This window comes from Eriocheir sinensis, unplaced genomic scaffold (genome assembly GCF_024679095.1).
Source record: "Eriocheir sinensis breed Jianghai 21 unplaced genomic scaffold, ASM2467909v1 Scaffold84, whole genome shotgun sequence".
Classification (NCBI taxonomy): domain Eukaryota; kingdom Metazoa; phylum Arthropoda; class Malacostraca; order Decapoda; family Varunidae; genus Eriocheir; species Eriocheir sinensis.
The window spans coordinates 24,636-36,638 of NW_026112208.1; the positions used below are offsets into that span (position 1 = coordinate 24,636).

General features: G+C 42.4%; 1 long non-coding RNA gene across 1 annotated transcript in view; it reads left to right on the forward strand.

Moving 5' to 3' along the window:
• Positions 1-502: 502 nt before the first annotated feature.
• Positions 503-12,003, forward strand: part of LOC126994642 (uncharacterized) — a 137,353-nt gene continuing 125,852 nt past the window's right edge. Inside the window, exon 1 of the long non-coding RNA XR_007749365.1 lies at positions 503-1,345. This is a non-coding gene — a long non-coding RNA (uncharacterized LOC126994642). The remainder of the gene's footprint in view (positions 1,346-12,003) is intronic.

Sequence of the window (12,003 nt, forward strand, 5' to 3'; positions counted from 1 at the left end):
TCTCTCTCTCTCTCTCTCTCTCTCTCTCTCTCTCTCTCTCTCTCTCTCTCTCTCTCTCTCTCTCTCTCTCTCTCTCTCTCTCTCTCTCTCTCTCTCTCTCTCTCTCTCTCTCTCTCTCTCCTTTTTAAACACAGCTTTTGCTTCCTTCCATTGTGGTTACATATATTTTTTCCTCAGCCCACTCTCTCTCTCTCTCTCTCTCTCTCTCTCTCTCTCTCTCTCTCTCTCTCTCTCTCTCTCTCTCTCTCTCTCGGTTCTTTCTTCCCCCGCGGGCATGTCAGGAGCTTGAAAGGGTCTGGGCGGCCGCTGCGGCATCCCCCGAGGCCGCGTGACGCCCAGGCATGTGACTCGGGCTTCCAGGGACCATTTCTTCGCCAACCAGACCCACGGCACGGGGCTCCTCTTTCATTCCCTTCCTCCCTTTCTTCCTTCTGAGGAGTGACAGACCCCCCCTGGCCGCCGCGGGAGACAGAGAGAGAGAGAAGGAGAGAGGTGGAGGGGATGGAGGCACGGAGCGACGAGCCGCGGCCGAGTAAAGCGAGGATCTGGAGCTCAGTGTGTCGCCAAACGTTGTGAGAGACGCAGGCCCGCCGCCCGCCATCCTGCCCTGTCCTGCGTCGGGGAGGCGAAGGAACGCGGGACTTGCTGGCTCCGTCGTGTGGTCAGAGGAGCGGCCTCAGAGCGCGTGTTACCTGGCCGGCGCGCACACAGGTACAGGGGCCTTTCCCGAAGCCATGCGCTGTTCATGAGGATGTTACTGTGATTATGATGATGCGTATGATGATGATGATGATGGTTAAGTTACGCTGTTGTTGTTGATGATGTTGATGATAGTTTGTCGGAAGCGCTAAGTTGACGGATGGACGGATGTTCAAAACGAAACAAAGAAAGAGAAATCAGAGAAGCGAGCACTGGAAAGTAATAACGAACCCAAGTCCAATGTTTCGCTTTTATTGTTTGATGCGAAAGTTTTGCTACTTCCCGTGATACATCGAGCCCGGCAACTCTGGTTCTGTGATGTGGAAAATGTGTTAAAGAGACGAAACCATAACTGGAAACTCGCTCGGGTGATGAAAAAAGGTAAAATATTTCTTGCTTCAAACTGTTTGACTCTCGCTTGATTTTTGGTGGCCAATAGATAAACAGCAAGGCAAGGATAACGAGTTGTGGTGAAAAAGTATGAATATTTAGAAACAGTTTTAGTTAAGGCCCGAAACCATCACCACCACCACCACCACCACCACCACCCTTAGTGCTGCTGCTGCCGCTGCTTATTAGGAAGTCAAGAGGAAAGAGGAGAGAGCTGTCAAGAGGACTGCAGTGTGCTAAGAGTCCTTCAGCTACGGTAGGAGATTATCTCAATGCCTCATATTCCCTCTCTCTCTCTCTCTCTCTCTCTCTCTCTCTCTCTCTCTCTCTCTCTCTCTCTCTCTCTCTCTCTCTCTCTCTCTCTCTCTCTCTCTCTCTCTCTCTCTCTCTCTCTCTCTCTCTCTCTCTCTCTCTCTCTCTCTCTCTCTCTCGATACTTCTTGGTCTATTTCTGAGAAACTGACCGACTCTTCTTAACGAACTTGAATCCTTTCTGTGACTTGTCTTGTCCTTCTGGATCTGTTGTCGAAACTTTCAATCTTCATCTGGCCGCGGTTTTCTCAGACGTTATATCAATTCCTTGTGGTTTCTTTTCTCGTATATATGTACCATATGTATGTAAATATGTATGTATGTATGTATGTATGTATGTATGTATGTGTGTGTGTGTGTGTGTGTGTGTGTGTGTGTGTGAGAGAGAGAGAGAGAGATATATATATATATATATATATATATATATATATATATATATATATATATATATATATATATATATATATATATATATATATATATATATATATATATATATATATATCTATATATATATATATATATATATATATATATCTATATATATATATGCATACATACATACATACGTACATACATACATACACACAAACATAGATATGTATATATGGGCTTTGCACATCGCCCTGGCAAAGCATCGCCATTTTTTCGTACTTGTTTGCATTCCATTCTGTTCATGCAAATATTTATTCAGACAGCCAACCACAAGGTCAGAGTTTTAATACATTTGTCTTTTTTTATGGCACGGACTTTAAAAATCTCTCTTTAACTTTCTGTTTTTTTTCAGTCTGTATGGCGTCCATGCTCGCTATTTCCTCTTTCATTTTTAGATAACTGATGGGACGCGACTGTTCTCTGAAATGTGTCTTTTGCTTCCTGTGTCTGTGATTTTCTCTCTCTCTCTCTCTCTCTCTCTCTCTCTCTCTCTCTCTCTCTCTCTCTCTCTCTCTCTCTCTCTCTCTCTCTCTCTCTCTCTCTCTCTCTCTCTCTCTCTCTCTCTCTCTCTCTCTCTCTCTCTCTCTCTCTCTCTCTCTCTCTCTCTCTCTCTCTCTCTCTCTCTCTCTCTCTCTCTCTCTCTCTCTCTCTCTCTCTCTTTATTGATGGGCAGGGCGAAAAAAAAAATGTGTTTGTCGCCGTCAATTAATTAGTAACAGTAAATATGGCGTTTTTGTGCCGCTCTCTGACAAAAATCCCTCTATTGCTAGGAAGGGAGGAGGAGGAGGAGGAGGAGGAGGAGGATAAAAATAAGAGACATTTTCCTCCGTCTCTTAAAGCTCTCTCCCCTTTCCACACCCTGGGGAGTGAGGAAAGAATAAAAAAAAAAAAAAAAGGAGATAACAGGAATTATATCGACTTTTTTTCTTCTTGTGTATGTCTTGTGTGTGTGTGTGTGTGTGTGTGTGTGTGTGTGTGTGTGTGTGTGTGTGTGGATGCATGGGTGGTTGAGTTTGTGTGAGGCTGAGAGTTTGTGATACACACACACACCCACCCACACACACCCACACACAAACTTTTTCAAAAACAGGGGGCAGGGGGGGTGGGGAGGGGTACACACAGACGAGCACAGGCAGACTCAAAGAAAAACAAACACAAAACTCGGCCGTCCATGTACCAACACAGAGGAAAACAGACGCGAGCAGACAGGCGGCCAGACTGACAAAAACGAGAGCGACGGACGTAAAAAAGAATGAAGCCCGCAAACACAAAAGCACAAACACACACATTGACCTTTCCCACCAATTCTTGCATCATATTTTCTAAGCACCAGAAACTGAGAATTTAAGAAGAAGAATAACTTGACCAAATACGCATCGCCGCTTCTCCTAAATAACTCTTTCGTCTTAGCCTGAATGGCGGTAACAAATGAGAGAAATAGAAGGCTCCGGCAATCACGAACAATCAGATTCATTTTATTTTCCTCCCAAAGCCAAGCCGAGCACACCGCCACACACACACACACACACACACACACACACACACACACACTACTTTCACGCTCTCCTGTTTTGTAGTTTGCAGCTCACGTTCGGTTCGTGCTTGATCCTGCAATGAATGAAGAATAACAAATTGGTTGGACTTCGCGTTTGCAGGATTCGGAAGAGGAAGGAGGAATTGATTAGCCCAGTGAGTGAATGAGTGAGGAAGTGAGTGAGTGAGAGATGGGGTGGGAGATTGAGTGAGTGAGTGAATGAATGTAAGAAAATGCAACTACTGAGAAACAAAGGAAGCATGGCAACACAAAAAAGGAAATAACACTAAAGATAAGTGGAAATAAGGGGAAATGATACAAAAAAAGGTAAAAGGGTGAAAACAGCAAAATAAAACAGACAGACTGACGGACTGACTGATTGAGTTAGTAAGTTAGTGAGTTAATGAGTGGTTTCGTAAAATAGTGAATTTGCGAATTGTGAGAGTTAGGGAATTGGTGTGTGGCTGAGTGAATGAGTAAATGAGTTAATAAATCAGACAATCACCCAGTAAGAGAGAGAGGGAGTCGTTGGGTGAATGAGTGAGTGGGTGAGTCAGTGAGCTAATGGATGTGTGGCAAATTGAATGAGTGAGCGACTGACTGACTGACTGAGAAAGGGAGTGAGACAAAGAGTGAATCAGTAAATGAATGAGTAAGTGGATGGGAGAGTGAGTAAGCAAAGTGAAAGGGTGTGTGACTAGTTGACTGAGTGAGTGAGGGACTGACTGAGATGGGGCGTGGGACGAAGCTTGAATCAGTGAGTAAATGAGTAAGTGGATGGATGGTTGAGTAAGTGAATGACTGACTGAGATAGGGCGTAAGACAAAGCTTGATTCAGTAAGTAAATGAGTAAGTGGATGGATGGTTGAGTGAATGACTGACTGAGATAGGGCGCAAGACAAAACTTGAAGATGGTTGAGTAAGTGAATGACTGACTGAGATAGGGCGTAAGACAAAGCTTGATTCAGTAAGTAAATGAGTAAGTGGATGGATGGTTGAGTGAATGACTGACTGAGATAGGGCGCAAGACAAAACTTGAATCCGTAAGTAAATGAGAGTGAGCAAGTGGATAGATGGTTGAGTAAGTGAATGACTGGCTGAGAGAGAGAGCGTGAGACAAAGCCCGAATCAGTAAGTAAATGAGTAAGTGGATGGTTGGTTGAATGAGTGAATGACTGACTGAGATAGGTCGAGTGAGACAAAGCTTGAATCAGTAAGTAAATGAGCGGGCAAGTGGATGGGTGAGCGCGCAAGACAATACCGAAAACAAATGCTGTTGATGGATATTCACGCGCCGACAATACAATGGAGTGGGATTATACGGCGGAACGCGGCAACTTGACTCTCCAAACATTAGCAATATTCAGAACTTTCCTTGCGTCCATCAGTTCCATGCACGTCAATTCCGCGGCCATTCTGAGGACAAGGAAATCCGGAAATCGAGAATGTATAAACCAAACAAGTTGCGCGGATAACATGGACCTGTGGATACGGATGTGAGGCGAGAGAGGTGGAAGAAACTATGAATGGTAGGATGATTTTGGCCACGAATTGAGAGATACAACTCGAAAAGGGAAAAAATATGACTCACACGATGAAAATAACCACGAAACGAAAGGTAAAACACGAGGAGGAAAAAAGATGTAAATGTTAAGATAATTATGACCATGAATTGAAAGATAGAACTAAAAGGGGAAAAGACAGCGACGGTAGGACAAAATATAACCACGAAATGAAAGATGCAATAGAAAGGGAACAATATGTATGGTAAGACAAGGAAAACAGTCAGATAAGTATGACATGAAATCAAAGATGCAGCTGAAAATGGGAAAATGACAGGTAAATAACATGTAGCTATTCAGAAAAGAAAAATGATGACAAAACGGAAACGCAATAAAAAATAAGGAAAAAAATAAAAATAAAATAAAAAGGGAAAAGGGGAAGAACAACAAAATATAAGCAAACGAAAAGAAGGAAAAATGAGCACAAAGAAAGAAAAAAAAAGGGAAAGATTAACACACACAAAAAAAGCGAAAAACCAAACAGCGGAGACAGGCTGGATGGATGATAAATATTTAAAAGTGTTCATATGCAAACCAGATAAATACCAGGATAACAAGAAAATATGCATGTAGGCAAAACAGACGATGGAAAACAATAAACGATAAAAGAATGAAACTGCAGACTATTAATTGGATCACATCATAATACTGAAAGAAATAGTAATAAAAAGCAATGTATATTAAGCAAAAAATACAAAAAAAAGTCTTGCTAAATTGACTCAGACATGATCAAAATAAAAAAAGTTAACCTGCTCATGAGAAGAAACGGCAAACAACACGAGAAAAAGAAAACGTTTGACTCACCTAAAACGTTATATGAAAAACATTGAACCTGCTCATGGAAATTGAAAAAAATATAAGATTAAACAAAGAAAAAAAACGGAGCAAAAAAAGAGAAAATCGAAAAACAAGAACCAAGTAAAAAGCGAGAAAGAAATATCGTAAAAAAGCCATTAAAAGAATTACACACACATAGCAATTAGAGAAATGTTTACCGAGGCCAGTGGCACTAACGAATAAATATAATAAAATACCCGTGAAAAGAGCGAATAAAGAGAAAACGGCGAGTGAGTGACCAGTGAGTAAAAATAAACAAAAGAGCAGCGCAACGATGTGAATCCGATCAGAGTGACGGCTTTGTGATCATAGGCGTTTTTTTGTAAGCATTGGCGGCGATGGCGGAGAGGAAAGAGGATGGGAAAGAGATAGTGGACGAGGATGGCGGGGAAGCGCTGTCGATGGAAGGGGAGGGGAGAGAGGAAACAAGAGGAGGAAGAAGAGGAGGAGGATAGTAGCCAGTAGTGTGGGGGGAAGTGTGAGGTAATGGTAGGGACAGGAGGAAAAAGAGAAGGAAAAAAAGGTAAGAAGATTTAGAAAGGAGGTGTGAAAGAAGAGGAGGAAGAGGAAGAGTAGCAGTGCACGGAGATGGTGTTGGAAGCGTTCGGAGATGGGTAAGGAGGAAAGGAAGAGGAGGAAGAAGATTGAGAATTAGAGGGGAGATGGGGGAATAAGAGGAAGAAGAGCAAGAAGGGGAAACGTAGCCTGCACACGGAGATGAAGTTGGATGTGTGGGGTAGAGAGGAAAGGAAGAGGAGGAAGATGATAAGGGAGAGCTAGAGGGGAGAGGCGGAAAAAAAGAGGAAGAATAGGAAGCATACCAGCACACGGAGATGAAGTCTCCGTGTATGAGGGATGGGTAGAGAGGAGAAAAAGAGGAGGAAAAAAAAGGACAGGGATAAAAAAAGAGGGAAGTAAAGCAGAGAGACAAGGAAGAAAAAGGAAGAAAAACGCATGGTCAGGATGAGGTAGAGGGAGGTATGATGGATGAGGGGAGGAAAGAAAAAGGAAGATGAAGAGGAGAACGGAAGAAGTAGAGGGAGGTATGATGGACGAGGGAGGAGGCGAGGAAAGGGAGGATGAAAAGGAGAGGAAAAAAAATAGAAGTGTGTTTGGCGAATGGAGGAAAGACGATGAGAAAGATAAAAAAAAAAAAAAGAGGTTGAAATGGCTGTGGTGAAAGAAAGGAGTGAAAAGGAAGGAGAGGAAAGGAAGACACGGTAGATAATGGTGAAGAAGAGGAGGAGGAGGAGAGGAGGAGGTAAAGGAAGGCTTGGTAAATAAACGGTAGGAGAGTAAGAAGAGGAAGAGGCTAACGAAGAGGAAGAGCAGGAGGGTGTTTGATGGATGTGGAGGACAGGATGAGGAGGAAGAGGAGGGCTTAAAGAGGAATGAGGTGGTGGTTTGATGGACACGAAGCAGAGCAAGAGGAAGAGGAAGAAGGAGAGAAGAGAGATAAGGACAGAACAGAAAAGAAAGAAAATAAGAAAGAGAAATGAGATGGCGGATGGATTGACAGGAAGGAGAGCAAGAGGAAGAGGAAGAAGGAGAGGAGAAAGATAAGGACAGAAGAGAAAAGAAAGAAAATAAGAAAGAGGAATGAAATGGTGGTTGGATTGACAGGAAGGAGAGCAAGAGGAAGAGGAAGAAGGAGAGAAGAGAGATGAGGATAGAAAGGAAAAATAAAATGTTCAAGAGGAAGGTAGGAAAAAGGAAGGATTATATATTTTGGCGAAAAGGAAGATTGGAAAGTAAGAAAAAAGAAGATACGTGTGAAAATGAAGGAGGCAAGGAAAGAGAAAAAGAGGAAGGCGAGAGAAAAGGAGGAGGAGGAAGGGGCAGAGAAGGAGGAGGTAAGTGCGCAAGTAGAGTTGGAAAAGGGAAGTTGATAAATGAGAGAGGGAGAGAATGGAATGGATGGCGCAGGAGGGGAGCGAAAGGAAGGAAATGAGAAGCAGAAACAGAGAGTGGAGGAGACAGAGATAAGATAGAGAGGCAAGACGGGAAGGGAGGACCTGACAAAGTTAGAAGGAGGATGAATGGTACTGGAAGGGGAAAATGGAGGAGGAGAAAAGGAGGAGAAAGGAAGAGAAGGAAGGAAGAGAAAGGGTTGAGAATAGAGAGAAGTGGAAAAATGAAAGGAGAAAACAGCAAGGGAAATGAAATGAGAAGAGAGAAGGGAGAGAGGCGAAGGAAAGGAGGAGAAAGAAGGAGAAAGGAGGTGAAAGGGTTGAGGAAGGAAGGAAGGGAAATGTGAAAAAAAGAGGAAGAAACAAGAAGGGAAATTTAATAGGAAGAGAGGAGGGAGAAAGGCGAAGGAAAGGCGGAGTAAGGAGGAGAAAGGGGTGAGGAAGGAAGAAGGGAGAGTGTGAAAAGAAGAGAGGAGGAAATAGGAAGGAAAATAGTGTAGGGAAATGAAGAAGGAAGAAGGGGGAAAAGAGGAGGAAAGGAGGATAAGGGAGAAATCATTGAGAAGGAAGGAAAATTGAAAAGGAAGAAAGGAAGAGATAGGAAATTAAATGGTAAAGGAAGGAAGAGGGGAGAAAGGAGGAGGAAGAAGAGGGAGGTGGTGAAAGGAGTCAGAAAGGGAAGAGGGAAAGTGGAGAAGAAGGCAAGAACATAGGAAGTGAATGGTATCGCAAGGAACGAGGGAGAGAGGAGGAGGAAAGGAGAGAGAAGGTGAGGTGAAAGAAGGAAATTGAAGTGTTTGTTGGGAGGAAATGACTAGAAGAAGGAAAAAATGGGAGGTAAAGATTTAAAGAGGGGTTCTAAAAGGCTACTGAAAGAACGGAAGATGAAGAAACGGAGTGAAAAAGACGGGGAAAAAGAGAAGTGGGGAAGGGTTCAAAGTAGAGAGAAGGGAATGGAAAGGAGAAGTAAAGAAAAGATACGTGTGAAAATGGAGGGCTTACGAAGAGGGGAAAAAACCGAAAGAGGATGGTAAGAGAAATGAAGGAAGAAGGGAAGGTAAGTGTGGATGCAAGAAGAATTGTAAAAGGAAAGTTGATAAATGAGATAGAGAGAATGTAAGGAAAGGATAGTGCAAAAATGATGCGGAAATTAATTGGAAAAGACGGGAAAAAAAAAAGAAAACTGGAAAGAGATTAAAAATAGAGGGAATGAAAAGAAAAAGAAAAAAAAGTGGAAGAAGTAAAAGTGGGATAGAGGAGGAAGGTTGAAGAAAAAAAAATGAGGAGGAGGAGGAGGAGGAGGATAGGTGTTTGTTGAGAGAAATAACTTGGATGGAAGGGAATGTTGGCGAAGGGGAAGAAGGAAAAAACTCATTGTATGTATAAAGAGAGAGAAAATATATAAAAAAATGGAGGAAGACATGGAGAGAGGTGGAGAAAAAAATCTTGACGAGTGGACTGAACTAGTGAAGAAGAAAAAAAGAAGGAGAGAAAGAGGAGAGGAAGGAAGGAAGGAAGGAAAGGGGTGCAGAAAATGGCTGACAAGTGAAAATACGTTAGAGAAGGGGATGAAAAGAGTGAATGGAAGGAAGGAGGGAAGGGAGAGGAGATAAAGGAAAAGGGTGTGTCAGATGGAGATGACTTAGGAGGAGACGAAGAAAGGAAGGAGGAGACGGGAGACATAATGCAAGGAAGGAAGGAAGGAAGAAAGGAAGGGAGGGAAAAATAGATATGTAGAAGAGCTTATCGGAGGAGACTTAGGAGAGAGTGAAGAAAGGACGGAGACTGAGAAGAGGAGAGAGGGAAGGAAAGAATAAAGGTTAGAAATTATGAAAGGTGGAAGGAAGAGATAAGACAAGTAGGAAAAAAGCAGAGAAGGAAAGAAGGAAGGAAGGAAAAAAGGGAGGAAGAAAGGAAGGAAGGAAGCAAGGAAAAAAGGAAGGAAGGAAGGAGAGGAAAGAGACGGACGAGAAAACATTATGAATTGAGAAAAATTTAAGGACGGAATTAAGGAAGAGAGAAGGGAAAATGAAGGGCAAGAAGAAAGGAAAAAGGAAAGGAAGAAAAAGAGGTGAGGGAGAAAAACTTACAGATGGAAAAAAATAGAGAGGAGAAAATGAAAAAAAAAAAGTAAGGCAGGAAGGAAGAGAGTAAAGGGAGACGGAGAGAGGTGGGAAGAAGGATTTGAAGATTGAAAAAAATATAAAGACCGAAGAAGGGAAAAAAAATAAAAGAAAAAAGGAAGAATAGATGAACATAAGAGGAAGAGATGCAGTGGACAAGGCTCAAATAAAACAAAAAGAAGAAGGAAGGAAGGAAGGAAGGAGGGGGATAGAGAAAGAAGGAGGATGAGGGAAAGGGCTTGTCGGCGGCGAAGACTTAGAGGAAAGCAGGAGCAAAGGAGAAAGCCAGGCTGGGACAAAGGGCGGCGGCGGCGGCGGTGACGGTGGTGGCGAGGGCGGTGGTGGTGGTGGAGGCTCAGTCACAGCAGCAACCCGCCAACTTTGCACATCTGTTGTACCGGTGTTGCAAGTGTGAGTGAGCGAGAGAACGAGAGAGAGAGAGAGAGAGAGAGAGAGAGAGAGAGAGAGAGAGAGAGAGAGAGAGAGAGAGAGAGAGAGAGAGAGAGAGAGAGAGACCCGAACTCCATTTTCATGAGCTCTTCAACGGGGAACATTTTTAAACTCACATAACAAGACGCTTCCCACATCTCCCCAACACAGTCTTCTTATGGTCCTTTCCTCCTCCTCCTCCTCCTCCTCCTCCTCCTCCTCCTCCTCCTCCTCCTCCTCCTCCTCCTCTTCGTACTCGTCGGTGTAACGTCCCAAGTTTCTCGGTTTACCTTAAATATTTAACAGCGTCTTCTGATCTTTAGGACCGACGGCTCATTATTAAGTTTGGGGACGTTAAAGTGAATTCCCTGTCCGTCTGTGTGTGTGTGTGTGTGTGTGTGTGTGTGTGTGTGTGTGTGTGTGTGTGTGTGTGTGTGTGTGTGTGTGTGTGTGTGTGTTCATTTTCTGTGTCCGGTTCTGTTGTTTTTTGTTATCTTTTTTTTCCGGTTCGGTGATTGTTCGGTGGTGAGCAAAGTTGTTTTTGTTCTCTCTCTCTCTCTCTCTCTCTCTCTCTTACTCATTCGTTAAAAATCAGTTGACTTCATGTTATTTTTTTCTTGTAAGTTTTCTCGTAAGTTTTCTCGTAAGTTTTCTCGTAAGTAGTTCGTCTCCATTAACCATGTTACGCTTTTTTTTAAGTTTATATTTTTTTCCCAACTTAAGTTAAATTGTCCTTTGTTTTGAAAAGTTCCTTGCTCTCAGTTTTATACCTTAAATTTTGTAGTATCAATGTCATTCGTTATTGTGCCTTACACAGAATAAAATACTTTGTTTCTTTCCGGGTAAAGTTTAGTCTACTATTACGGTACTGGATGAGGAGGTTTTCCGTGTTGTTACTTGTGTAGCAGCAAATGTTTTTTTTTTTTTATCAATGAAGCATGTTTTACGTTGTTTATTTAAAGACAAGTGCTGGAGTGTTGCAACTTCTCCTTATTAATGTTAAGTGAATTTCCGATCCTAGCTTATAATCCAGGTGTGAAGTTTTCGTTTAATAATTGTTGTGGGAAAATAATGTTTCAGATATCATTAGTGGAGGCGAAATTTTATGATTTTTTTGTTTGAATGGTGATGTTTTTTGTCCAGAGTCCTCGTCCATGGCACAAACCTTCCCCTGCTGAGCGGCGCACACGTCAGTGGTCCATTGCTTTCCGTTATTTAGTGACAGCAAATTTTCGACCGTGGTTTGTAAACGTTGGTGAAATTGTTCATTCCACGTTGATATGAAGTCTGTAATGAAGTTTCATCGAAAATTCACCTCACCTACGTGCAGTTTCATTTCATTGCGTTGACGATATTAGTTGCCAGCTCTTTGTTAACGGAGTAATCAAGTTTCGTCTTCGTCAAGGTTCAACTGACAAATACTTATTTTTTTTTCTTTAAGTGGCAAAGGAGGCAGCCAAGGACAAAAAAAGCCCGCAAATCTCTGAGCCAGCAACAGGATGCAAGGTGATGCCAGAAGGATAAAGAACTTATGTTGAAGAGGTGCCCTGAAACTCCTCTTCTGAGAACATTCAACTCGCAGGAGAGTGAACATAACAAAGGAAAACGTTTCCATAGTTTACTAACGAAAATAATGAAGGAATGAACATACTGGATAATTCTTTAACCATGAAACTGGACAGCATATGAACTAATTAAATAATAGATAAACCTTTATTTTGCTGAACCATAAAGCATTTTATTATCACGAGTTTATTATACGCTAATTTTGGT